The 26711-nt window shown below is 47.2% G+C and overlaps 1 protein-coding gene across 3 annotated transcripts in view; it reads left to right on the top strand.

Annotated features, from left to right (window-relative positions):
- Positions 1-7232, top strand: part of LOC119402223 (uncharacterized) — a 310187-nt gene extending 302955 nt beyond the window's left edge. For all 3 annotated transcript variants that reach the window (XM_037669356.2, XM_037669352.2, XM_037669353.2), the window contains one exon: positions 7073-7232. The gene's annotated coding sequence lies outside the window, so the exon portion shown is untranslated. The remainder of the gene's footprint in view (positions 1-7072) is intronic.
- The last annotated feature ends 19479 nt before the right edge of the window (positions 7233-26711 follow it).

The following is a 26711-nucleotide window of genomic DNA, read 5'->3' as shown; positions in this document are numbered from 1 at the left end:
TTTTTCTATCTTTTTCTTTGCCTCTGTCTCTCCCTGTTTATTTCTTTCTGTCTGTCTTTCTTTCTACGGTATGCCTTTCTTTAATGCTTAACTTGTATGCCATTCTTTACGGCAATATTTCCAATATACCACGCCTGCCAGGGGAGAGCAGGCTGCTATAGAACTCACCGTGGCGATTCCCATTAGGACGCGCATTTTCACTGACTCTGTGGACGTTCATGACAGGGTCAGTCGGTGGGAATGTGGCCCATATTCTTATCGTAAGTCTAAACTGCACAGAAATCGACGGCACCATCACCTGGTTTTCTGCCCGAATGGGAAAGGATATCCACCTGGTTATCCCTAATGCCAATGAGTTTCACCATGCCCGAGCACGCGAATGCTCCCCCCGTGACGGTCTATAGGCCTCTAATTTTGCAGAAGGTCTCCGGCAGCTTGATCCGCTCCTCAACTTTAATGAAATTTGAAACCATTATCAATTGGCGACGTGTAGCTTCCCGCTTCCACATCCTCAACTCTGGAGGCCCAGGTCAATTCCTCTAAGAATGCTACAAACGGGTACTTACCGTCGCCATTAGTTTACAGTAAACTTATCGATAGCTTAAAGCTGCAGTGCCCTCATTGCGACGAGAGACGACGCACGCTCATTACATGCTCTGGCAATTCACGGCGCCGCGCGATGGCCAGCCTCTCAGTTCAGACGACGGCAATCACAGCTCCGACCGGGAGGTGTAAATACGGGCTGCCCAGAAGGCCCGCAATAAGGCGGAAGATGCCCTTCCTCTCCCTCGAACCGACCTTCTCACTCGAGGGGAATCTCTGCTAAAAAAATGCCAGATCACAGCGTAAGCCTGACAGGCTGCTTTCATATAGCTCGTTCTAAGTTCTCCAAAGCCCGAACCACACGTACGCGTTAGAACGCGAAAGCGCGTGCCGTGTAGACTCGGCGCCGTGCCCTCTTCTTCTGCAGGAAGAGGGCGCCTGGCTACATGAAGCTGCGCGCCCTCTCTCTGCGTAGGGAGATGGCGCGGCGCCGAGTCCTCACACCACGCGCTGACGCGTTGTAACGCGTTCGTGTGGTTAGGACTTTAAGGCGCCTACGGCAAGTACGCTTGCGAGGTAAAATAAATCAGCACATTTCCTGAAATAGCCAAGCATCGATTACGCGCTTCTTAGACAATACGTGCACCTATATAGCGGTACCCTTTGATGTCGTTGTGGCAAATGATAAAGAAGGTGAGGTATTAGGGTTCATGCCGTTGTAATGAATGGGCAGCTTTAGACCACCATTCATACGGGTCGTACATATCCTTTTCCGGGAAAGTTTCAAGCACTGGCGTTCCTCTGTGGCAGACCACTTGCTTGTCACACAGAAAGTCTGGGTTCTAATTCTCTTCGAACCGTAGTTTTTACAGCGAAAGCTGTTATGAGATCATTTCACCGGCCGTTTTTGGCGCCGTAGTTGTCCGCCGCCGCCGCCGCTACCGCCGCCGCCGCCGGTGTCCGTAACCAGTATCGATCGAAATAAGAAAAAAAAACGAAACAAGAAAAAATTTCCAGGATGGAACGAGGCTCGAACCTGGGCCCTCTGCGTGGGAGCCCAGTATCCAACCTCTGAGCCATGCTGGTGCTTGAAACTGCTTTGGAAAAAGGTCCTATACAGGCTTCATGTCGGGAAGGAACCACATTAGCATATGCAATATAGCGTGGTAGAAGTTTAAAATAAGCACCAAGCGTCGCACAACGCGAATTCTGTAACGAGGCGTCAACCCATTACAAAGATCTCTGCCATAATTCTTCGTCGTCATCAGGCACAGCATCAACAAAGTGCGCATAATGACTTACATGCGTTTAGCAGGCACCACGGATCTCCGTAAAATGACGAAAAATGGCACAGTGCCTGCTGCCCTACATCTCAAAAATTAGAATGATTTAGAGCCTAGTGGGTTCCTGGCAAGTGCACTTGTATTGATTGCAAAGGAAGCCTATAAGCGCAGATCCATTTCCTCGGGGTCAGTAAAATTACAATGCTTTATAGCGTAGTGGGTTCCTCGCAAGTGCACTTGGATTGGTTGGCAAGGAAGCCCATGAGTGCATGATCCATTTCCTCGAGGTCTCAGTAAAGTTATTCGCCCCCCCCCCCCGTCTCTCTCCCACGTCAACGTATGTTATACAGCATGACGGGAGAGGGAAATAGCGAGCGGGCGTCACCCAATGCAAATTACATAACTGGTGGGCCGTTTAAAGCTTCCAACCCATTACAATGGGCGAGCCATAATTCCTTCATCGTCATCAGTCGTCGCGTCAACAAAGTGCACATAATGCCTTACAGACGTGTAGCTGGTGCCTCGCTTCTCCGCAGAATGACGAATAATGGCTTAGTAGGTGCTTCCCAACTTCACAAAAATTGTGATTTATGCCGTAGTGGGTACCTTTCTAGTCTAGTTGTATTGTAGCCCCAAGAGAGCTTACAAGGGGCTCTAGAAACGCCGCTCTTCCAGCTTTCGCTGTGACTGTGCTGCGGTTTCAGCGCAGGCCTGGCGTTTTCTTCTCAATGTGCGCGATACCTGCGAGGGACACCGGAGGCGGCGGCAGCAGGCAACTAGGGTTCTTAGGTGGGCTAGTTGGTTTATGAACATTTTGGCGGAACAGCACAAAAAAAAACCGGCCAGTGAAGACTGTCTTGTGTCTTCACTGTACCGTTATTTGCGATGCTCTGCCACAACCAGCATATAACTAATTCACCAGTATCCGCCGTTTGTGTAAGGTGATATCTGCTTACGCTGTAAAACTGCGAAAGCGCAGGCAATGAACAAACAGACATGGACGGACGAAGCGCCTTCATTCACCCGTGGTTTTTTACTTCGCGCATAGGAATATGCGCAGTTTTCGAAATGATTTAGTGGAGGATGCGGAGGCGAACATATATAATATGCAGCAATAAAGTTTCCGAAAATCAGGTCACAGCTCACAGTCGCCTTTCTGCTGTCTTTGAGATGCGCTTTTTCCTCACTCGTTATTCGACAGTGTGATAACGGTGGAGCACTTACGCAGATGTCGGCTTTTCTTTCGATGCAACGAGCTTCGTAAATTTTGTGTTAGCGTTTTTCGCCATAGCGCCTGGGAACCTTGTACTTATTAATGAGGTTTGAAAACCACACTGAGAGCTGTGCGCAGCTGGGTGACTGCCGATGTGCCTCTTCATCAAATTATGGCGTTCTCTGAGATGGTAGTTGATGCATCAACCAGCTTGGTGGATGCAGCGTCGACCGCACAATAGGAGGGTCTCATACACGGCAGTATCACCGCATTGTACGACCTTATTAGCATGTTTCTTGTTGAACACATTTGCCATAATCTTCTCTGTTGACGTTCTGGCGCATGCTTCAGAATAGCTTCTGTGAGGAAAGAACCCCAAATAGGGGAGCTGTAGGAGCTGTAGGAGCTGTCGCTGGTTCGAGTCGGCATACACAGAACATCACGATATAACTTTCCTCACCAGCTGCCAACAGCGTGGAACGCAGTACCATTCGCCCAGTTCAGACATAGTACCGACAGCGCCTCCGTGAATAGTTAGCAAATGCCTATTTTCCTGGGTACCCTTTTAGTAGCCAGGAGAATAGGCATCTGCCTACCAATTTGGTAGCTCTTAGGCGCCTGTTCCTGTGTTGAGTGGCGTCGCCGTCATCGGCGACGCCACTCAGCGATAGAGCGAACGCGGACTCCGTCGATACCACAAGTTACTGGGCTCTATCCTCGCTTTTCTCCATCGTGACGCGCGCTGGCCCCTCGGTCGGAGCTCATGCGCATGCAGGGCTGGCACGTACAACGCAGCTGGCTTCGGTGGTCGTAACGCGGCTGTGGGCGTTTCGCTTGGTTCGCGACAACTGCAATGCACAGAGTGATGTGCATCGCACTCGAGCGCTGGCAGTTTCTCTCACAATATCTCACGAACGTTACACTGCTACAAATGCGGACAGCCAAAACTTCAAATACAGTTGACGTTGCCCCAACATGAAGCTGAGCTCAGAATTTGCATGAGGTATTATCGTAATTGACGGCGAATTTTTGATCGGTGGCAAATTCGGGGACCATAAGATGATGCCTCTTGTTCAAGGAAATATGTGGTGTTATGTTAACAAATTCGCATGCGAAATTGACGAAGCACCTTGCATCGAAAGAAAAGGTGACGTGTGCACAAGTGTTCTTGAACTACCGCGTATGAGTTCAGAAAATGCGTATTTTGAACACAGTCTTATAGTCCGTTCATTATCAGCACTTCACCTGTCGCAGTCTATTCGTCTCGTGCTTAATCGGTGTGACCCGCTTCGCCTAGTGTAAACCAACCTGTGCAAGTAAATATTTCAATACGTACCATGTTTGTGCCGTTTTCGACATTTTTTGGGGCGGCTGCTCAGTGGGCCGTCAAAACACTTTTTTTAAAATGCATATCAGCATAAATCCATAGGTGCTATTCGACCTTGCAGAAAAATATATGAAAAGAAGAAGCGCGCCGCTTTTAATGACACTGTGTCAAAATATATTAGTTCGAGAAGTGCTGACCCTGAAACGTTAGATTGCTGCTAAAAACACTTCAACAGTTGTGCTGCATCTGTGACTGAAAATTTGGATGCGTAAATTCAAGGCAGAGCTTCAAAATGCAAGATAGCTTGACTTGAGAGTCGTTACATACATTTTTATACATCCACGTGTGTTGGCAGTCCTGTAGGATATCATTGCTTCCTCAACCTTCATTTTCGGTATTCTGTAACAGCAAACAAGATAACCTCGTCGCGCACGCAAATCTTAGAACCTCGATATGATTATGATAGACGCGGTGACGGAGGGCTCCGGAAAATTCGACCATCCGGCGTTCTTTGACGTGCACTGACATCGCCCAGTACACTGGCCTGTAGCACTTTCCTCTTTCACAATGCGATGCCGCGGCCAGGATCGAACCCGCAACCTTCGGGTCAGCAGCCGAGCTCCGTAACCACTGATAATTCTCACATTACTGCACAAGTGAAATATTCCTGAAGAAGGGGTGTCGCTGTAGCCGACGTTTAAACAAGCGGACTTGTCTCCTTCAAGGCTGCAACTGATAACGACAACGAGACAAGACCGCTTGTACAAACGTAGGCTACAGGGACACCAGTGTTCACGAATTTTTTTTTATTTCTTGGAGATTCAATTTTGGCCTGCGCATCTGCACATTATTGCAGGTAGCACTGAGATTTAGAGAGCCACGCGTATTTTTTCAGTTCACCGTCTCTTGAAATGCAGGCCTACAATCGTAGGGGCCCAATGAGGGGTCAACGTTAGGCTTCCGGCTCACAAGAGGCTATGAAATAATAATGCTTGTTTTCAATAAATAATCATATGTATTGCGAAAAACTGCTATGCAACTGCTATGGAAAAAAAAACGCCAGGCCTGCGCTGAACCCGCAGCACAGTCACAGCGAAAGCTGGAAGAGCAGCGTTTCTAGAGCCCGTTAAGCTCTCTTGGGGCTACAAAACAAGTACACTAGAAAGGTACCCACTACGCCATAAATCACAATTTTTGTCAAGTTGGGAAGCACCTACTAAGCCATTATTCGTCATTCTGCGGAGAAGCGAGGCACCAGCTACACGTCAGTAAGGCATCATGTGCACTTTGTTGACGCGACGACTGATGACGATGAAGAATTATGGCTCAGCCCTTTGTAATTGGTTGGAATCTTTAAACGGCCCACCAGTTCTGTAATTTGCATTGGGTGACGCCCGGTCACTATTTCCCTCTCCCGTCATGCTGTATAACATACGTTGACGTGCGAGAGAGACGGGGGGGGGGGCAAGAACTTTACTGAGACCCCGAGGAAATGGATCATGCGGTTATGGGCTTCCTTAGCAACCAATACAAGTGCACTTGCGAGGAACCCACTACGCTATAAATCAGTGTAATTTTACTGAGACCCCGAGGAAGTGGATCATGCGCTTACGGGCTTCCTTGGCAACCAATACAAGTGCACTTGTGAGGAACCCACTAGGCTATAATTCAATCATTGTAATTTTTGAGAAGTAGGGCAGCAGGCACTGTGCCATTTTTCGTCATTCTACGGAGAGCGTTGGTACCTGCTATACGCATGTAAGGCATTATGCGCACTTTGTTGATGCTGTGCCTGATGACGATAAAGAATTATGGCAGAGTCCTTTGTAATGGGTTGGAAGCATTCAACAACATACTCGTTGCGCAATTCGCATTGTGTGACGCCTGGTTACAGAATTCGCGTTGTGCGACGCTTGGTGCTTATTTTACACTTCTACCACGCTATATTGCATATGCTAATGTGGTTCCTTTCCGACATGAAGCCTGTATAGGACCTTTTTGCAAAGCAGTTTCAAGCACCCCTGGCTTATCTAAAGGAATTTTAGGCATGTAACTAATCATAGGTGTGCACTGCTTTGACATTGCTTGAGTCGTGTCTATTGTTGTATTTTCTGCTGTTATTCCTGTGTCGTGTTATGAAACCGGTAATAAAAAAAAAATGGCTCAGAGGTTGAATACTGGGCTCCCACGCAGAGGACCCAGGTTCGAACCTCGTTCCATCCTGGAGTTTTTTTCTTATTTCGTTTTTTTTTTCTTATTTCGAGCGATACTGGTTACGGACACCGGCGGCGGCGGGGGCGGCGGACAACTACGGCGCCAAAAACGGCCGGTGAAATGATCTCATAACAGCTTTCGCTGTAAAAGTACATGCAAAACACAGTACATGCAGACCAACATGCCGTGAAAAGTTGCGTTACTATTGTCACCTCTTCTGTGCAAGATGCATAAAATTTATTTTATGTGTGTTCGTTTTCCTCCGCTCTTTGAGACCTTTTAGCTTATGTTTTACGCTTTTTTGTGTTTTCTTCTTTGTTACTTTCACGAATTTGTGCACGTCCACCTTCTAGTAACAAACGTATCATAAAGAGTATTTATACAGTGTAGCTAGAGAAATATTCCGGGAAAATATACTTGACCACCCTATCTCTCCTTTCGTGTTTCTGTACAGTCATCACTTCGTGACCGTTGTCTGCGTTTATATTTCAGAGAGGACAGACTGCTTTTTCTTTGTGACAGAACACGATGTTCACCAACCGGATCCAGACTGTAAATATATCTTCGAGAACTACTGTCATTCTCCGAAAATTGTTCTTCGCAAAACGTCATCGAGACATTGCAGACAATAAAAGAGTACCTTGTTTTCAGGCACGGCCTTCTGAGCTCCTTATAGGAAGGATTATTGTATACTCTTTATGTGGTTTCGCAAAAACATCACCGTGCAGCTCTATTGAATAAAATATAGGATTTCTGAATAGATGATAAAAGCAGCGACGCTGAATAAAAACAAAGACCACGAATTCTCCCTCGGTCTTGAGTAAATCGATATCATTTCGGTTCATTTTTACTTTACGAATATTCACTGATATGCTAAGACATCGTTCAGTGTCCAACGGTTGATTCGATGTTACCGATAGATGACATCTAAACATCTCAAACATCTGTCACATTTTCTAGCTTACAAAAATCGGCAGAGCCCACTCCTTATGGGAATCGGATTCATGCGAAGCAGTCAGCGAGTACTTTTATGCTGTATTTTATGACATTGAGGCAAGCGTCACGAGTTGGATTGATGTGTTTTTGTGAGCGTAGTAGTCGGGTTCACATCGTGGGCTTACAATGCACGTCGACAACAATAGTGTTTACAGGTAACTTATAGTGTGACGTTACATCAGCACTAACGTTAGAGCAAATACGTCAGTATTATCAAAACGAAGTGCACTTTACGGTGCAATGATGTTAATATCATATTGCCGCGCCCGCTCTAATGCAGACAACGAAGAAGATGATGTGCGCTCGCACAGTCTCGCGGAACGGGACTCTGACCGAACAAGAAGACGTGTTTTGTGTCTATGTTCTTGTCTATGCTGCTTGCTATTCTGCTAAACGTCTTGGTTGTTCGTTTACGGTGCACCGCGACACTGGTGGAGGTGCTGGACCGCAACCCTGCCTGATTCTCTACACTTCATCTGGGAGCCGTTCATCGAGTCCTGATGCGCCGTCACCTGTTACGACTTCCGTGCACCGCTTCAGTCGGCGGTTGCTAGGTCTCGCTCCTGAGCTGACCGCCATCGAGGAATTGACTACCAGGCATTTCGTACCTCTGCCAATGGCCAACACCAGCCCGCCACAGGTTGTACATGGCACCTCTTCTCCCAATCCGCCACAGGTAACTCTTCTTCAGCCACTTGCACCTGATCACTTCAGTGGTGCCCCACGTGAAGATGTTGAAGATTGGCTTGACCACTATGAACGCGTTGCCGACATCAATCAGTGGAATCCTCAACAAAAGCTTGCCCGCGCATATTTCACTCTCGATGACAGCGCTCACACGTGGCTTGAGTATTGAGAAGGCCGTATCTTGACATGGAATGATTTTCGACAGCAGCTCATTGACACGTTTGCGAGCGTCGATCGTCGAGAGCGTGCTCAACAGTTACTAGATTTAAGAATTCGGAAACCCAACGAAACTGTGGCAATGTTTGCCGAGGACATGACACGCCTGCGTCGTTGGGCTGATCCTAACATGTCCGCGGATAAGAAGTTACGCTACCTTATGCGCGGCGTGAAAGAACAACTGTTCGCCGGACTTGTGCGCAATGCCCCAAGTACTGTGGCTGATTTTATAAGGGAAGCCACTGCCATTGAGCGAGCTCTGCACCAAAGATCCAGGCAGTACGATCGCCTGTGCACTAGCACCCCAATCAACGCCGCCTCCATGACTCTGGACAATCAGACCTTCCTGCGTGATCTGATTAGGGAGATTGTTCGAGAAGAACTTCAGAGGCTTTAAACTCCAACAACGGATACACCCGCGGCGGCCGTTGCCGAAGTCGTTCGTGACGAACTTAGGCATGCTTTGTCCACAGCTGATCCTGGTTACGACCAGTGTCAGATGACCTACGCCGATGCTGTCCGACGTCCACCACCCGTCACAGCTATCGCGTCGTACTACCAGCCGCCTACAGCCGCATCTTCGTCACACCCTCAGCAAGAGGCCTTGAGACGTCTGCCCATGACTCCGATGCCATCATGCCGCCAGCCATCACTTGTCGCGCCTCGGTCACCACCACAAGAGGACACCATGGGACGCCCGCAATTTCGAAAAACTGACGCTTGGCGCACTGTCGATCGCCGCCCCCTCAGCTTCAGCTGCGGTGGTGCTGGCCATATAGCTCGCTATTGCTGGCACCGTGACACAGCGTTTCGCCCTCCTCGGCCGTGGTATGACGGTCGCCGCGCCAACGCCGACTACATGACTCGCCGTGACGACGCTAATTTCCAAGGCCCTCCAATGACGCGGTCTCCTTTTAACGAGTCGCTGCCCAATCACCAGCCCGACTTCGGCCACCGGTCACGCTCTCCATCCCCTGCACAGTCGTCATCACCGAATCGACGTACCTTTGCTGACCTTCGTGGGAGGAGGTCGCGCAGCCCACGCCGGGGAAACTAAAGGCGGTGACCTCACGGGGTGAGGTCGCAGCCCGACAACAAGAGGATAAAGAGACCCCAGTACTGCCGCTACAGAACGGCGTGACGCCGACGAACTTTAACAGCGACGAAATTGTTAGCGCCGACCTCGATATGTTTGTTGATGGACAGCTAGTGACGGCGTTAATCGATAAAGGTGCCGACTTTTCAATAATAAGTCAATACCTCACCGCACGTCTCAGGAAAGTGAAAACGCCGTGGACGGGACAGCATATAACAACTGCGGGCGGTCAATTACTGCTGCCTAATGGAAGATGTACAGCAAGAATCATCTCAGGAGATACTTCTTTCGTCGCGACTTTCATCGTTCTCCCAGCGTGCTGCAAAGATCTAATTATAGGAATGGACTTTCTCAGGGACCACAGCGCTGTAATCAACTTCCCGGACCGCCTGGTTTCATTCTGCAAGAGTCCTGGTCTGACTGATTCTTTATTGCCGCAACACATCTCCTCTCGCCTCAATGACGACGACATAGCTGTCCCGTCTCGATCGTGTATTCTTGTTTCAGTGACTTGTGACGTACCGTTTGACGGTGAAGGAGTGGCAGACCGAATAACCTCGCTGCTTTTCACTCACGGCATTTCAGTCGCACGAGGAATAGTCCATCTCAACGACGGGCGCACGGACTTGCTGTTGACCAATTTCAGCACAGAGCGCCGCTACCTCCCAAAGGGCACAGCTTTGGCCTATTTCGATGAGGTAGCAGATGTTCGCGACTGCTTTTCAGCACTCGAAGCAACGACTGCGCCATATCTCCAAGACCTAGCACCTATCCTTGACGTCAGTCCTGTTTTACCTCAGGAGGAGCGAGAACGCCTTCTAGCGCTGCTAGCCGAGTTCCACGACTGCTTTGCGTCGACCTCAAAAGTCGGCCGGACACCCCTGACCAAGCATCGAATCATCACAGAGGACACAGCGAGACCAATCCATCAAAATCCGTATCGTGTGGCTTCAAAAGAACGAGCAGCGATAGAAAAACGGGTAGCCACAATTCTTGAAGAAGATGTGATTCAACCGTCAAAGAGTCCCTGGGCGTCACCTGTTGTTCCAGTCAAGAAGGACGGCAGCCTGCGCTTCTGTGTGGACGATCGAAAGCTAAATCAGGTGACGAAGAAAGACGTATATCCGCTTCCCCGTATAGATGAATCGCTCGACAGGCTTCGAAACACACGTTACTTCTCTTCGATGGACTTAAAGAGTGGATATTGGCAAATTGAAGTAGACCCCAGATAACGTGAAAAAACAGCGTTTGTGACGCCAGCCGAGCTGTACGAATTTAAAGTCTTACTATTCGGCTTATTTTATTTATTTCTATATATTTTATTTTTTTATTTATTGGTACTGCAACCCTTTCCGGGGTTTTAGCAGGGTGGGATACAATGCTCCGCGCCTGCTACTTTTTAGCGCCTCATTGATACCGTGCTCTCAGGGCTGAAGTGGAAGACCTGCCTAGTATATCTTGACGACGTCATTGTGTTTTCCGCAACGTTTGACGAACACCTTGAACGGCTGCAGGTGGTACAGCCGAAGAAGTGCCACTTTTGCTTTGAAGAACTACAGTTTCTTGGCCATGTTGCCAGTTACGCAGGAGTTCGTCCGGATGCTGAGAAAGTGGTCGCCGTCGCCCAGTTCCCTATACCATCAGATAAAAAGGCTGTCAGGCGTTTTCTGGGCCTCTGCGCATATTATAGGCGGTTTATACCAGATTTTGCACGCATTGCATCGCCGTTAACTCGCCTCACGAGGGATGACGTTCCCTTTGTTCGGGGAGACGCACAGGAAACTGCTTTCAATGACTTGCGGCAACGTCTACACACGCCTCCAGTGCTTGCCCACTTCGATGAGACAGCCCCTACAATGCTGCATACTGACGCCAGCAATGTTGGCCTGGAGCCGTGCTTGTGCAGTGCCAGGAAGACACGGAAAGAGTGATCGCCTACGCATGCAGAACTCTTTTACGCACAGAGGCAAACTACTGAACCACTGAAAAAGAATGCCTCGCCGTGGTATGGGCGGTTATGAAATTTCGCCCATATTTGTACGGCCGCTCTTTCAAGGTGATCAGTGACCGCCATTCTCTGTGTTGGCTGACAAATCTTAAAGATCCTTGCTGGCGATTGGCAAGCTGGAGCCTTAGACTACGCTAGTTCAATATGACGATTGTGCACAAGTCGGGGAAACCACACACAGACGCTGACTGCCTGTCTCGGTCACCGATAGAGTCAGCTGCTACTCTCGACGAAGACAGCATTTCTCGGGATTCTCGACACGTCGGCTATTGCAGACCAACAACATGACGATCCAAAGCTGCTTGGCCTGATTACTATTTAGGACGAACTCAGAAAGCGGCCAAAGTCTTTGCAAGAGGCTTATCGTCATTTTATTTAAGAAACCAAGTCCTTTACAAAATGAACTTTATTCAGACGGATCCACTTACCTGCTGGTTGTCCCTACCGCCCTTCGTTGTGAAGTATTGCAAGCGTGCCACAACGAGGTCACCTCTTGGCATTTCGGCCACACGCGCACAATAAGCAATATGTAACTTTCGTTAATGCATTTTTCCGGGGTCAAGCAACGCTTTCATAGAGCTTGCTGAATCATAGGAATAAAAATGTAATCTTTATTAAACCGCTATAAAAGCGGAGCCAACACCGGAACCACAGACGTTAAACTGTCATGAGGCCTCTATTATAGGAGTACATGTGCAGTGTTTACGGCGTTGTTACAAAATTATATAATTAGCACCACAACCACAATTGACGTTGCACCGATATTACGCCTACAAGGGATGTTTTTCTAAAGCAGTTTCTAGACCCGTCGTTGCTGTGTGGTGGTATAGCTGACTGCCACGCAGAATGCTTGGGTTCGATTCCTGCTGAGATCCTAGTTTTTTAGATGTGAAGCATCTTATAGCGGAGTTCAATCCGGTGGTGGTGGTGGTGTGCGGCGTGACCACCCTTACTGCGCATGCGCAAACCCTCTCCCCTACCCTCTCACACCCCTCTCCGCCTTCCCTTTCCCCTCCCCCTCTCCACTTCCCCTATCCCCTCCCCCTCACCACTCCCCCTCTGAAACGCGGGCTCTACATGCCGAAACACTGCTTCGCATCGCCTCATGGTCCCATTTAGCGGGAGATGGTGTGATTTATTATTTGATTTTGTCGCGTCAAAGCTGCCGATGTCGGTTTTTCTTAACGCTGTCGCATTGAAATGACCAATGTCGGTTCTCGCTGTTCCTAGGTAGGTACAAAGTGTAAATTACCTAAGGCGCATACTCGTACACCGCGGCAACTGGTAAACGGGTATGTGCCACACGTGTCTGGAGGAAACGGTTTGACGACGTACGCGACAGGATTTTCATGTTATTCATGTCATGACCCGACAGTCATATCGGTCAATTCCAATTACTCTCCGCGCCAGTTTTGGTCTACACCAGGTTATGAAGGCGATCTCGCGAGCACCCAGACCTAGACGGATAGATAGATAGATAGATAGATAGATAGATAGATAGATAGATAGATAGATAGATAGATAGATAGATAGATAGATAGATAGATAGATAGATAGATAGATAAACGCTCAAAGTGCCTTAGGTTTCAGGAGAACTTGCGTTTGGCCTAGTTGGTGCTTACTCTAGTTGGCGGTGGTGGGAACTCTCCTGCAGAAGGTGAAATGTTCGAGGAGGGAGATAAGGACGAGGACGACCACTCTTACCGTAAGACCTGAAGTGGTGCCTTACATACACAAGGTCAGCCACAACCTAAGGAAGGTGGCAGGCAGGTATGGTGTCCCCCTTGTGTTTTCGGCGCCCTTCAATCTGATGCGGCTCTGCCCCCGTACCTCCAGAGCACCTAAAAGGAGACTCCGATGTGGTAAAAACCATGCAAAGCCGTACGCAAAGTTCTCTACAGGAGTCGTGTACGAAATCCCCCTGACGTGGGGCAAGTCCTACATAGGGCAGACGGGGCGGTGCCTAAATGATCGAGCCAGGGAACACGAGCAAAAAGGTAAAAAAAGAAGACGTTTTGGCGCACTTGCCTGCGCTATGTAAGGACTGCGCGTGTGGACCACGGTTTCAGGAGATGAAGATTCTGGGCAGAAGCCAAGACCAAACAGCTCGAGAGCTATTAGAAGCGTACTTTATTAAAAGAAAGGTAATGATTGTGTGAGTGACACCTCTATTAGATTATTTCAATCAGAAATGTCTTTCTTCGACAAGTGGCTGCCCCACTGGACTGATGAGCGGACGTAATTGTGCCTGCGCATGTCATAAATGGCTATATATTGCTATGTCTTTCAGTGAATAAAATGAGTTGAATGTTTACCGCCCATGTCGTCGTACCTCCCTCTGTCCTCGTCTTTTTTGTGCGGTCAAAATGCCTCAGGTTTGCTAAGAAATGCTTCGCATTTAAAGAGGCGATGATATATGTACTATGTTTGTAACGGTGCTCTATTCATTTCACTTTTTTCGGAGTTAAGGTGTAAACTGTAAAATCAGGTTAATGCTCTTGCTGTTTCTGGCATGTCCCGTTACCGACAGCATTTATTTTGTCTAGTAAAGACGCAAATACTATATAAGAAATGCATGTTAGCGCAAACTACGAAAGAAAGACACGATAAAGCAGTATGAAGAAACTGGTTTTGAGCAGCAGAACTCAAAACGAGGGACAAAAAGAGGACAGACACGGACGTCGCTGTATAACAACCGAAATTTCATTTGTAATAATAATAATAATAATAATAATGACAATATAATAATAATAATAATAATAATAATAATAATAATAATAATAATAATAATACCTGCTATTTATTGTTTCAAAACCACGATATGATTAAGGAAGACGCCGTAGTAGAGGGCTCCGGATACTTCGACCATCTTGGGTTCATTAACATGCACCTAAATCTAAGTACACGGGCCTCAAGGATTTTCGCCTCCATCGAAAATGCAGCCGCCGCGGCCGGGATTGGATCACGCGAACTGGTCAGCTGTCGATTGCCATAACCACTAGACCACCGTGACTGGGCGAAATTTTATTTCTATGGGCGCTGCTAAATAAATAACCAAAACACCCACAGTCACCAACAGGTGCCTAACAGTGACTGGCACCTGTTGTCATTTTCACGAACTATTTTCTAGATGCCAGAGTGAAATGAAAGTTCTTTTCTTGTCAAAACCACTGACGCTGCACTGATGCACGTGCTACCTTCCTTCTCGATCTCTAGGGCTTCTTTTATCTCCGGCTTGAGTGTTTGTTTCTTCCTTTAGCTATGACGGAGACTTGAACAAGATACGCCTGGTATTCGCAGTCCCTGCAATGAAGTGCCAGGTGTCCACAAGATGCTGTTGTTTTCAGTGAGGCAGCATGTTATCTTGTCCGCTCAATAAGTCATCGACCAGTTTGGCCGATGTAAGCCCGGCCACGTAATAAGGGAATGCGATACACGACAGCTTGCAGGGATGGCGCGTATTGCGTACGGTGCCTCTTTCCACAGGTTCCTTCCTCCTTTTCATTGTTTATCCTGCGGCACGTCGTTGTTGGGAGCCCTCTTGGGAGCCGAGAACACTGTCCTCAGGCCTTGTCTGTCAGCGAGCTTCTTGAGGGAATGGCTTAGTCCATGAACGTACGTCACCATGGCGGGAGGCGTTTTTGCATCGTCGTGAAAAGATGAGGTCTACACAATGCGCACTTACCTGCGTATTGTCTAGCCTGCAGATGTGAGCGTCTGCTACATGAGATCAAGATAATAGGCAGGAGTAATGATAACCTAGCGCTAAAGTTGTCGGAGGCTATGCACGTTAAAACGATAGACAAGAGATTAGCACTGATTCGTTTGTTTGTATTTTCCAAACTGAGAAACAGCTCTTTGATATAGCAGCGTGATTGCATTGGCTTTCAAAACTAACCTGCATTGCGTGAGGACAGGACTTCAACAGGGCAAACTAAATGCCGTGGGTAGCTATTGCACTATTTACTAGCTCAGAGTGCGCAGAATCGTACGGCAGCATATCTTTCTGTGCTTGTGGGCCAACAAACATGCTTTTTTGATAGGTCAAATACAGACCTAAAAACTGAAGAGTTCTATGCAAAGGGGATTCATATGTAACAAGCATGTCCTTCCCATGGAGCTGAAAAGCGGCTAAATCACCGTTAATGCAATTGTCAAAAGTGAAAGCATGGTTAGCGTTTTAAAGGGTTAAAAACACAGCAGGTTACGGTGAACAGACAAGAAAATGACTCACAGCATTTCTGTAACAGAAGAGCCAAAATATATTCCCTGGCGCTGAACGTACACGTTATCGTTTCAAGAAATAGCAACGGACTTTAACTATATTCTAATAAAACCATAAAATTGTCAATAGACATACCCAGTAAATTCAGAAAATCTACTACACCTTTATGGTCAATACAATCCCTAACGGAGGCAAACATTTCTTTTTGAGGCACAGAGTACAACAAATCTGACGTCTACAAGAAAAGCGGATGCAATGGAGGCCTTTCTTGGCAGGTAACTGATGACGTCTTTACAACTTTCTGTGATAACGTCTTTACAACTTTCTGTGATAAAATTGTAACGAACATGCATGGTTTTCAGGCATTTTAAAAGGAATCGGCTAACCATCTGCCACCAAAAGCATATTTCGCTTGCGATAGCACGGAACGGAATTCCCTCCATGTGTGATTTTGCGATGAGAAAAAACCCCTAGTGAATCAGCTTGGCGTTCACTTATTGCCTTCACTAAATCCGATAGGTTAAGCTCTATGCGCAGCTTTAATGCTTGTTTCTTGGCTCTTGTGGCCTTGTCTTTCAAAGGCACAAAGGTCTTTGCAACTGCTTGCGGCGCCTTGTTAAAAACGTATCCTCCTGAGAACACCACAAAACGCCCTTCCTTCTCCGATTGAAGAAGTCGAAGGTAATTTTCTTTGAAGAAGGACACAACCGACCTTGTCGGGTCTCTGGCCTTCCCAAACTGAACCTTCTTAGCTGCCCGACCAAAGGCATCCAGTCCCTTCAAAAGGCATTGTTCTTGGTCTACGCTTGTAGCTTTCTGTTATACGCATCCATTTAAAGCTACAAGTTCATGGACATGTATGACTGGCTCATGACTGTACTTACTTGGTCTCAAACGTGGGTAATGTTCTCCCGGGATAGTGATATGTTTTTCTGGGACCAATACACCTGCTTTTCGGATCACCCTCTTATTAGTAGGAACATGAAGTAGGCTTGTCATGCATCTTGACCACCAGAATTCGGTTGCTTGGGATGCCTGGCGTTTGAGATCCCGCAACTCCTGCTCAGGAATCCAGGCAGGGTGCGATACGCCGCAAAAGACTCGAAAATGGTCCCGTTAGAGTCTGACGTGATTCCACAACTCCGAGCGAATAATCTTGCAAGTGTGCTTTATATGTCATACTGAAGCCTTGAAATAACCGAAAAGGGCACTAACCTCCGCTGGCACAAATCCTTTGCGCAGGCAGAATACAATTGACCTTGACCGGCATACTGACTGTACGATGTGAAACAAGTTCTTGGTGTAGCTTGAAGTAGACATGTTGCAGAAAGGGCCCAATGTACTGGAAATGTGTTTGAGCAAGGCTTGTCGCTGGGCTAGTTTTGGACGACATCTAAGAAATACATATTAGTGCAAACTGGGATACAAAGACACGAGAAAGACGTAGGAGAAAGAAACGGTTTGGCGCTATATTTCAACTGTTTACTCAACAATTTGCGCATGCGTGTGTAAGTATTCGTAAAAAACGTAGTCACACTGACATACCATGTATCTCAATTGGGAAAAGACAAACAGACGTATCACTGATACAGCTAGTGCCTCCCTTGTTAATGTGAAACGCCTCCAATAACTCGCGCTAACGTGCCACTACGCCTGCATCTTACCTTCATCTCACGAAGCAGGGACTCACATTTTCAGGCTACACAATGCGCAGATAATTGGGCATTACCTGTATTCTGTAAGCATAACGCATGCTCTCGTGCTCGATCGTCAACACATGGCCCTGTTTGACACACGTGGACCAAACTGGGTGATGTGTCAACGACCGAGCGCGGGAGCATGAATTCTCCCTGAGAATGTCGTTCACTTAGAGTAAATCATGAAATGGACGAGATCCGTCTTTTTCGCGTTCACAGCTGAATTGAATGTCTGGTTCTATGGTGTTTTATGTGTTTGAGTAGGTTGGTCACTGGGGATGCCTTTATAAAGCAGAAAAAAGCGTCCACGTGCCTGAGGAAGACCTTGCGTTTTAATGCAAAAGTGCTGAGGGTTCTCCCTTCGACGTCTTTCGTACTGACGTTCGCTACTATCTCTGAGATTAAGGCTCCCTTGATGGTCCCTGTATTCGCGCTTGGTATTCGCCTTTTAAAAAAAATCTGCGTATTTTACAGGCAGAGTTCCAGGAGTTGGCAGATCTCGTCTACGCATAAAAGGGTTCTCTCGTTAAGAGCACTGTCGCGTTCTAGGCCATCTCGTCGTCTAGTCGTAGCTTTGATGTCAATTTGACAAAGTGTTCCGCGTTTTGCTTTCCTGATATCTCGGTGAAATAATCTGGTATAGGTACGTGGATACTGTTCAATTGTTGAACGTCACAAGTGAAGTATTGGGCGTAGGGGGACGCCTAATTTGTGAATTTTCGGGAGGCCGTAGTGTGGTGGTACTGACCCGTTTCTGCAAATTAAATGGATGTATAGGTCCCGTAAGCTTGGTTTCCCCCCGAGTATTTCTGCTAGCCTCTTCTTCAGTACTTGGGTTCATGTCGTGGGGTCCTTCTTTAGATTTTAATATTCTCTAGAGCTTAACTATGTTGAATATTTACATTCACAACCTAACCACAGTAAGAAGAGCAAGGCAAACCGAGGTTAAAGTGGAATCGACCAACCCGGTCACCCTGAGCCTATGAATCCCACGCAACTGTAGCAAGCACAACCCCTCAAAACACTCACCACCAAAGAACACCTGCCTTGCCTGCTTCTCCCTTGCTGGTCCATGAAAGAATTTAAAGTGCGCACCTCGACATCTCCGCTGGCACTGCCCCTGAGCAAAAAATCCAGCTTAGTCCTAAACGTAGGGAAATCAACACATTTTTAGGTTGGAGCCTCTGAAAGTCTCACTTAGTCAACCCATCCAGAGAAGCAACTCTGTGAAAATGTTTAGTTTTAAGATGGTTTCTTGGGTCATTAGTATTAAGTCATTCATCTCGTTCCACTCCCGCCAAGGACCACTCTCAACAAACATCTTCAACTGATATGACGTCACCAATTTTACAATAGGAACACTCCTCGGCTTGGGTGGTCACAATGAACTCCACATCTCTTCACACATCTAGCAGACGGGAATAGAAGAAGTTAACTACAACGAATCCCACGCTCTATCAATGTCGCTGTTTACTCCATTCTCAAAATTTATCTGAGTATATAAGTTGCCGAACAATTTTCGCAGCACTTCAAAGAAAACTGTTCAGCTGAGTCTCCGGCACATTCTCTTGGAGGGGACTTGCAAAGTCTCGTCAAATAAACATGAAATGATAAATTTCAAGAAGCTTTCTTCTCTCACAAATCTCTTGCCACAAGAAAGTTTTTTGAATACGTCTATTAAAACCGCAATTGCAGAGACTCTTCCCTGCTCCTTTCCTGCATTCGCGTCGAGATAAGCGCCCTGAAAGTGACTCAAGGGAAACGACAAGCACGCAGTAAGCCACATCCACACACGCCATGGGCATACTTATATAAGAAAAGTTCCGCTATGCAAGCCGTAGTGCCTACGCCTCACAAGAGCGAGGTTCTTGAGCTAGTGTCTATTTATCTAGCCGCCTACGTCTTGGTGCTCTCATGCTCGCCTGCTTGGTGCATGCCAAAATAGACATACGAGAGTATCATTGTGTCGCGAACCTGACTCGCAGGTCATGAACAGAATAACGCGATACACTTGCCGCGTACATCGTGAAACCCTTTATCTCAGTCACGTGTGGTGCATCCAGGGCTGGGCAAATATACTTTCAACCTGTATCGCGATACGATACAACCTACTTGGGCAAGAAGTATTTGTGATGCAGATACGAGATACTGCCGCAACAAATGTAATCGATACGATGTTTTGCGATCGTATCTTAATATACTTCTATACATTCGCAAATTTCTTATTATAGGTCTATACAGTGATCGAAATGAGCCTTGATGCTTTTCTTACAATGCCACCTCTGCAAACAGGTTGTGTGGTCAGGGGGACACAAAGTGAGATGGTAATTATCGCTGTCAGCCCCCCCCCCCCATTTAAGATGCAACGATAGACTTTATTAGCCGCACTAAGCGGACATGCTTCTATGGAAAAGTTAGAGGCAGTCTCTTTTGTACACAATTCTTCTAGCATGTCCGTGCTCCGAGATGTCCAGCTCTAAGGTTTAAGTGCGGTTCGAATGATTACGCACGCAAGACAGCAATGATTGGCGCAAAGTTTCTCCATGATGTGACGCGCAGTCATTCCTTGATATCGCCAGCTAGCAAAAAAAAGGGTAGCTGTTATCTTTGCCTAAACGCCGCACGAAACTTTCTCAGCACTTCGGGGCGTTGCTTCGCGCCAATCTTTATATTGTCTACCGTGCGTAATCATGCCAGCCGGATTAAACTTCGCTGTCTGATATCTAGGGGCACGGACATGCTAGATGAATTCTGTCAGGTGCAACTGCGCAGAAACACGACTGACTCGAACTTTTCAATACAAACATGCCCACTTAATGCAGTCAGTAAAAAGTCCATTGTGCAACAATCTTAGTTAATTGAGCGGGTGTCAGCGACAATTACCACTTTGTGTCCCCCTAGATACGTAACTTATTTGGAAAGGTGGTCTTCACGTACCTCCCCGCGGTGAATTTTTAAGAAAACCATAAAACTTAATTCTGATTACCCTGTATATTGTAGTATCAATTGTCGATGCGCAAAAATGTTTTCATTGAAATTTCTTAACTGCGACCCACTTTGTTTCATTTGAACGAGATGTCCGTTAGCATCTCAAAAGCTTTGTATTGCTTGCTCAAAGTACATTACTTTCATTCCGAAACAATTTATCGGGTTTGTGTCAGGTTCTTACCGTGACAGCTCTTTATACACTGCGCTTTCAGTGGTTTTTGCTTATCGCTTTCGTAACTGATGCGAGTCAATGCTCTGCTTGCCGACCAGCTAGGGAGGTTGCCATCTAATTTCTCCGTACACGTATGGATGCTTACTGTTGTCATGTAATTAACCATTACAATTTAAGACCGTGAACGTGTACACAAAAAACGGTGAATGTCTAATATTTGGCGAATAAGTCTTTGCAAGAAGCTTTCTTTTTATACAAAAAAGAAAACAAACAAACAAAGGCGTACGAATCAGACAGGCAACCGGCTACATACATCATACATATCAGTAATCCTTACTGAAAATATTCCAGCAGCACGTAAGGAATTTCACGGCATGTTCAGAAGTATATTTCTGCTTCACACCGCTCATGAGAGTATTGGATATCGTACGTGACATATCGAATATTTAGAGAACATGAATATCGGCACAGGAGCTGCTTGTTTCACAAATAACCTCCTATTCCACAACAATATTCAATTCTTTTACGTGATCAACTTTGCCCTCTAACTAATGACCTGTGAAGAATTGCACAACTGCGAAATCAGGAAACATAACATAAGAAAGAAGTCTGGGCATACGATAACCAGTGTGAAGCGATCCAGAAATCCATAGCTAGGTACACTGTGTGCATTGAACTGTAGGCTACAATAGACAAGCTTACAAAGCTGGGAATACTTCACTTGCTTAGTACATGTTAAAGAGGTTCTATGCATTCTCCTAGGGATGTCATGTACGCAGTTATTACACGCAGAGGTCCAATAACGTGAGGGGCTTGGTGCAGAGTGCTGTGCGGACTGAATTTCACGCTATGCACGGGCCACCTTCCTTAATGCCAACGGGGCGCAACATCACGTAAATCTGTGCGCTGCATTCAACTACCGTTCGAATGTTGTAGCTTTCCATAATGCACGGGAGAAAATAGGTCAAGGGAATTTACGGAGACTCGTGTCAAAATCACCCAAACATATGCAATAAGCAAAAAATGTGAATCTCGTTTGTCGATGTAGGCCATTTAACGACACATGTACAAGGCCATAGCGATGGCAATAAGCAGCGTCACGTGTAGAAGCATTGCCATTTTCGATAAGCAATGGCTTTCACTTGCTACTATTCGCGGTTGACGTGAAAGCAACTAGCACTCACTCTCAAGAACCACTAATGCACTAGACAGAATAGACGAAATAAAGTTTCCGTCTAGTGCTTAAAAACTGAAAATCCATTGACGAGAAACGTGAATGCACGTATGACTTACGAGAGTTCTGCGTTTTTGAGCGGAGCAAGCACTCGACAGTCTCACATCCGACTGTTTGGTATACTTTTCTGCCCCTACGGTCATTCATATAGGGAGGCAAAGCCTAATGGAGAGCCGGCCATTATTATTGAGAAGAAAGGAACGCGGATGCTCGTGCAGCGCCAATACAGCTTTTTCCAAGTGAGAGCTCGTTCGGTGATAGTCTGTGTTTGTAGGCGTAGAACACATAGCTGCTCGAGCAATTCGACCTTCCTGCTTTCTTCTCCCTCTCTGTGTCAATTTCGCGCAGGCATCTGGAATATATTGTTAGTACATGTATAAAATGTGAACAATGACATGCTGATATAAATCTCGATGCGTTCGCGAATAAGTAATCTGGCGAAAACTGCAGACGGGTAACTTCCCAAACCCGTATACCCTAAGCAAATGGCATCCTCAGGTCCGCTCTTCCAAATGCAAAAACTGTGAAGGAATAGCGACCCTATTCGCAATGCCCATAGACTGTCGCGCCGCCAAGCGGAATTCAGGAGCGTCCTCTCGAGGAGGGTTAGTAGACGATAAAATGGCAGCACTACGCAGTCGCTCCCCTGTTCGGCTGTGCTAACCTCAGTGTTAACGCGTTGGCAAGGAAGGAACACTACGACTTTGCATGTTCCCTGCATCAGTGAACAAACCGGGCCCTCCGTGGCAAGAGAAATCGGATTCGTTCTTGCGAGCCGCAAATTTTTAGTGAAAATACGTGCCAACTCGCACTTTCAATGCTAGCCCACAGCGTACGCATGCTACCAGCTTCGCGGGGCTTTCTGTAGCCACGTAGGTTAGTTAATTAAATGTTATTGTCTGACATATTCAGTTGAAGCTCACCCTGTTTTACTTGCATATAGCATTGGTCAGTGTTTCTTGTAGTGCATGAATCCCATAACACTGTACGCGGGAGGTCGCGCGGGCTCGCGATGTGCTCTTGTAAAACTGAGCGATCTCAAATTGTCGATACATTAAAATAGGGCCTCTATCATTTTTCGCTCGACGTTTCAGTCATTCGAGGACGCGTCTGCTCCACGCCTTTCGTGGAGCGAACGCTTTCCACACCGTCCTTCGCCAGTGTGTTGGTTTCATAGCCAGCGCTGCGCCGCTTGTTTTTGTACGTTTGTTGATAGGTGGCAGCACACTGCAAGCGATTTGCTCGTTGACCGATCCGAGAGCATAATGTTCTTCGCGCCCAGACGTCTCTAAACGTGGTGACGCGGAGTGGTCGCAGTCGTTCGGCGGAGGAATTTCTTCGGATTGCTTTCAGCAGTGATGTTGAAAGAAACCATCTTGACGACGAGGATTTTTCACTTGAGATTGAAGACTGTGAAAGCACCGAGAGTGACAGCTGTGACAGCGACGATGAACGATCAGCTGAACTCACGAGGAGCGAGTTGCACTTCACGTCCCCTCGTGCGTTAATGTCCTTTCACGCTCGTAAGTCACTTTGATTGTATTTAACGTATCATATCCTTGAGTGAGATCAGAATAAAAGCATAGTTCCTCTTGTGCATTGCATGTATCACAATTATTGTGAATATTATGGAGCGCCGCATCGCCAACACGCTCGAGCTCGACCAGCGAAGCGAAATGGTTAGAGCGATGGAACTTGCAGTCACGGCCACAATCTACGCCTCTCGGCTAACTTCTTCGACGTTGCGAAAAGGATACGTGTGCATTCTTTTCGACATTCATGTTTCGATCGTGCTGATCGAGCCTGCAACAAGCGAGTGAATTGCACACGGCTAGAGTCTCAGCATGGCTGTGACACAAGCGCTACTGAATGAGATGTTAAATGCACGTGTTCCGTTGAAGACGCAATTCCGCGTTCGCGACTGCGCAAGTAATGACGACGGCGTATTATGTTTGCAAACAATCACCACGTTAAACGTGCGGTCCCGTGCAGCAGCGATGACGCTACTCGCTGGCGGCCTATACTACTGCGGCAAATCCGTCAGGCAGGCTCGGTACGTACTACCTCGGAGTGCCGTTCAGCTCATACGTCAATTTTAGTTCATGCAGTTTTATGTAGCACGCACAGAATTTCGCAAAGCATCGTTATGCACGGTAACGGAGCTGAAATATAACCTTTCACACCACAGCAAATAAATAGGAGGCGAGTACTTTGCACTTTCCATGATTTGGGAAAGTATTTTAGTCTCATATCCAATTCAACGCGGCTCATGACTTCATCCGGTGAAAGTGGCACGGGCCGTACGTCCGCACGTACTATCTGTTCCTATGCTAACAAACGGGTTGACCCGGGTCGACCCTCCTCCTGGCGCCATCTTGAAAAGCACGGCGCGCCACCTATAGTTCGTGGGCATTGCGAATATCACATTCTCTGGGCTTGCTCAGAGCTAAACGGTCTAAATGGTAATAATGAGTCATGGACATCGTCCCTCCACCGCCAGGAAGAAGAAGACGAAAAACAAGTCATCCGTCAAGCCCAGGCCGCCGCCGCCGCATAGGAGGGATGTGGATAGTAAATGAGGGAACTGCGTTTCACCCCTATCGCCCATACTTTCTGACGTATGCAAATAAAATATTTTCCCTCTCTCTCTCACGGATAGATAGAAATAAAACAAAAGCAGCGAATTGAAGGTCGCTAGGAGGGTACAGCAACTGCGACATGACGTCGACGATATAAAATGTGGCACAATGCGGCAGCGCGAAAGCGCAGATCAAGGGAGTAACAGCGCGAACACACACCCACGAGAGAGAAGGTACCGGTTGCGATAAGCCATACCGATTGCAACAAAAAGCGAAAATGTTACACTGTTAGCTTTATCGCCACGGAACAGCCTTCAGTTCTGCCGACCTGAAAACAAATGGCGTTTTTACACTCACTCTGACGAGCCTCCTCTAATCTTGTAGAGGAACGTTGGCATCCGGGGATTCACAAAGACTGGAAATGTAGCGGCGAGGAGCACTGGGGTAAAGTGGCGTTCAAACTTCTTGAGACCACAGGAGCACGTGGATGGATGGATGGATGGATGGATTGACGGATGGATGGATGGATGCTATGAGCGTCTCCTTTATAACGGGGCGGTGACAAGTGTGCCACCAGGCTCAACAAAAAAAAAACCCTTACTCTTATTTTCCTTAGTGTTGGCCTAGTGTCTTTACTTCAATTAAAACTATCTTACTCCAGAAAAAAAAACTTGAGTTTTCAGCTCCGTTCTCTGCACTTTACGGCAGAATTTCCTTATTTTTTTCCAATATTTATTTTTGTCCTTTCTCTCTAATTTTCTGCCACCAATACTCTAACCGTCTCTTACTTATTTCAATCGCGAGTGTGTTCAGCTTCCCATTGTTGTCTTTAGGGAGAAGGCTTCTTGAAGGCTCGTGCCCTGGGCAAACAGCCCCACGGCGCCATCTGACGGCTGCCTGCGAGGATCGAGAGTGCGCACTGCGCACGCGCGTCCTTTCTTCCTGCCAGCCCGCTCGTTCGCTCCCTTCAAGTGTGCGCGTACCGGAGTGTCATAAAAACTGGCAGTTGTTCCGTATACGAATAAAATCGATGAGCGAATCTCCTTAGAAATGGGACGCAAACGACTATGCGCCTGATCTCGCTGCTGGCTTTCATGAAGGCGGTAGGGTGGGGAGAACGTCTGCTGCGCTCGGTGGCGGGAATGACTGAGCGAGTGAGTGCACGGCGCGCCCAGCACAGGGAGAGGGGTGCGAGCAGTGACGCGGCGAGGAGCTTCGACGGCGGCGACGGAACGCCGTGCGCGCGCATTTTCTTTTTTCGCTGGCGCCGGGTGGGGAGCGCGTCTGCTATTAATTTCGACAAAGCGCCCGTAGTGCGCAAGAATGATGGCTGTCATTTAACAATCCACGATAAAGGCGGTGAAAGTGAAGACGCCCCTTATAACCGGTTGTTCACACAGCTTATTTCTTTATCCTCGAATTTCTGGCGTGCTAAAACCGAACCACTCAAGGCCTAAACATTTCCTAAATCACCGGCCACTGCAACCCAAAGCGATGCTTAAGAGAAGGGAGCTTCAACGGCGACGGCGGAGTTTGGACCTTAGGAGCTTCACTCCTGAAAAAGTACGCGCGTGCTCTGTTTGCACTCTCATAAATAGGCGTGGATTCTGAGAATCAATTTCAGCTTGAAGTTAGCGCTCGTCTCGTGTTTATGTTGCTTTCTTGTGTCCCCGGAAATTTTGAGCTACCTGCTCTATGATGCACTCTCAAGGTTTGCAGGCAGCCGTCAGCAGGTGCCGCGGTGCTGTTGGCCACGCGCTCCCCTGGTCTATAAAATTTTGACCGCCACTGCACGTGTGCCTTTTTGCGTGATCGGTGTGTTCCAGTGAAGCCGTTATTAAACATTGACACAATTGACTCTGTTCTGTGTACTTTCCCTCTTTTACGGTGATTCATTTACGAATGTGAAATAGAAGGATGTATCATCTATTATTATTGAGACGCAATGAACAAGTAAGCTTTGACAGAGCCAATACAAATCTTTTTCCCTATTGAGGCCTCGTTTCCTACGAGCCTTTTTTTTGGTATTTGATATAGATATAGATGTCGTATTGCATGTGAACAACGGCGCGCTAACATCAATCTTGAAATGTAGCCATAAAGAAAACGATAGCTGCAACTTGAAAGGCTGCTAGATGAGTACAGCAAGTACACCACGGTGAAAGCGAAATAAACGGCTGCACCGCACGAGATACCAAAAGCGTACTTCCCGTGAAGAGATTTGCCGCGCGCT

The sequence above is a fragment of the Rhipicephalus sanguineus genome, chromosome 8 (genome assembly GCF_013339695.2).
Source record: "Rhipicephalus sanguineus isolate Rsan-2018 chromosome 8, BIME_Rsan_1.4, whole genome shotgun sequence".
In the NCBI taxonomy this organism is placed as follows: Eukaryota; Metazoa; Arthropoda; class Arachnida; order Ixodida; family Ixodidae; genus Rhipicephalus; species Rhipicephalus sanguineus.
This window is presented reverse-complemented; position numbering and strand designations above follow the sequence as displayed.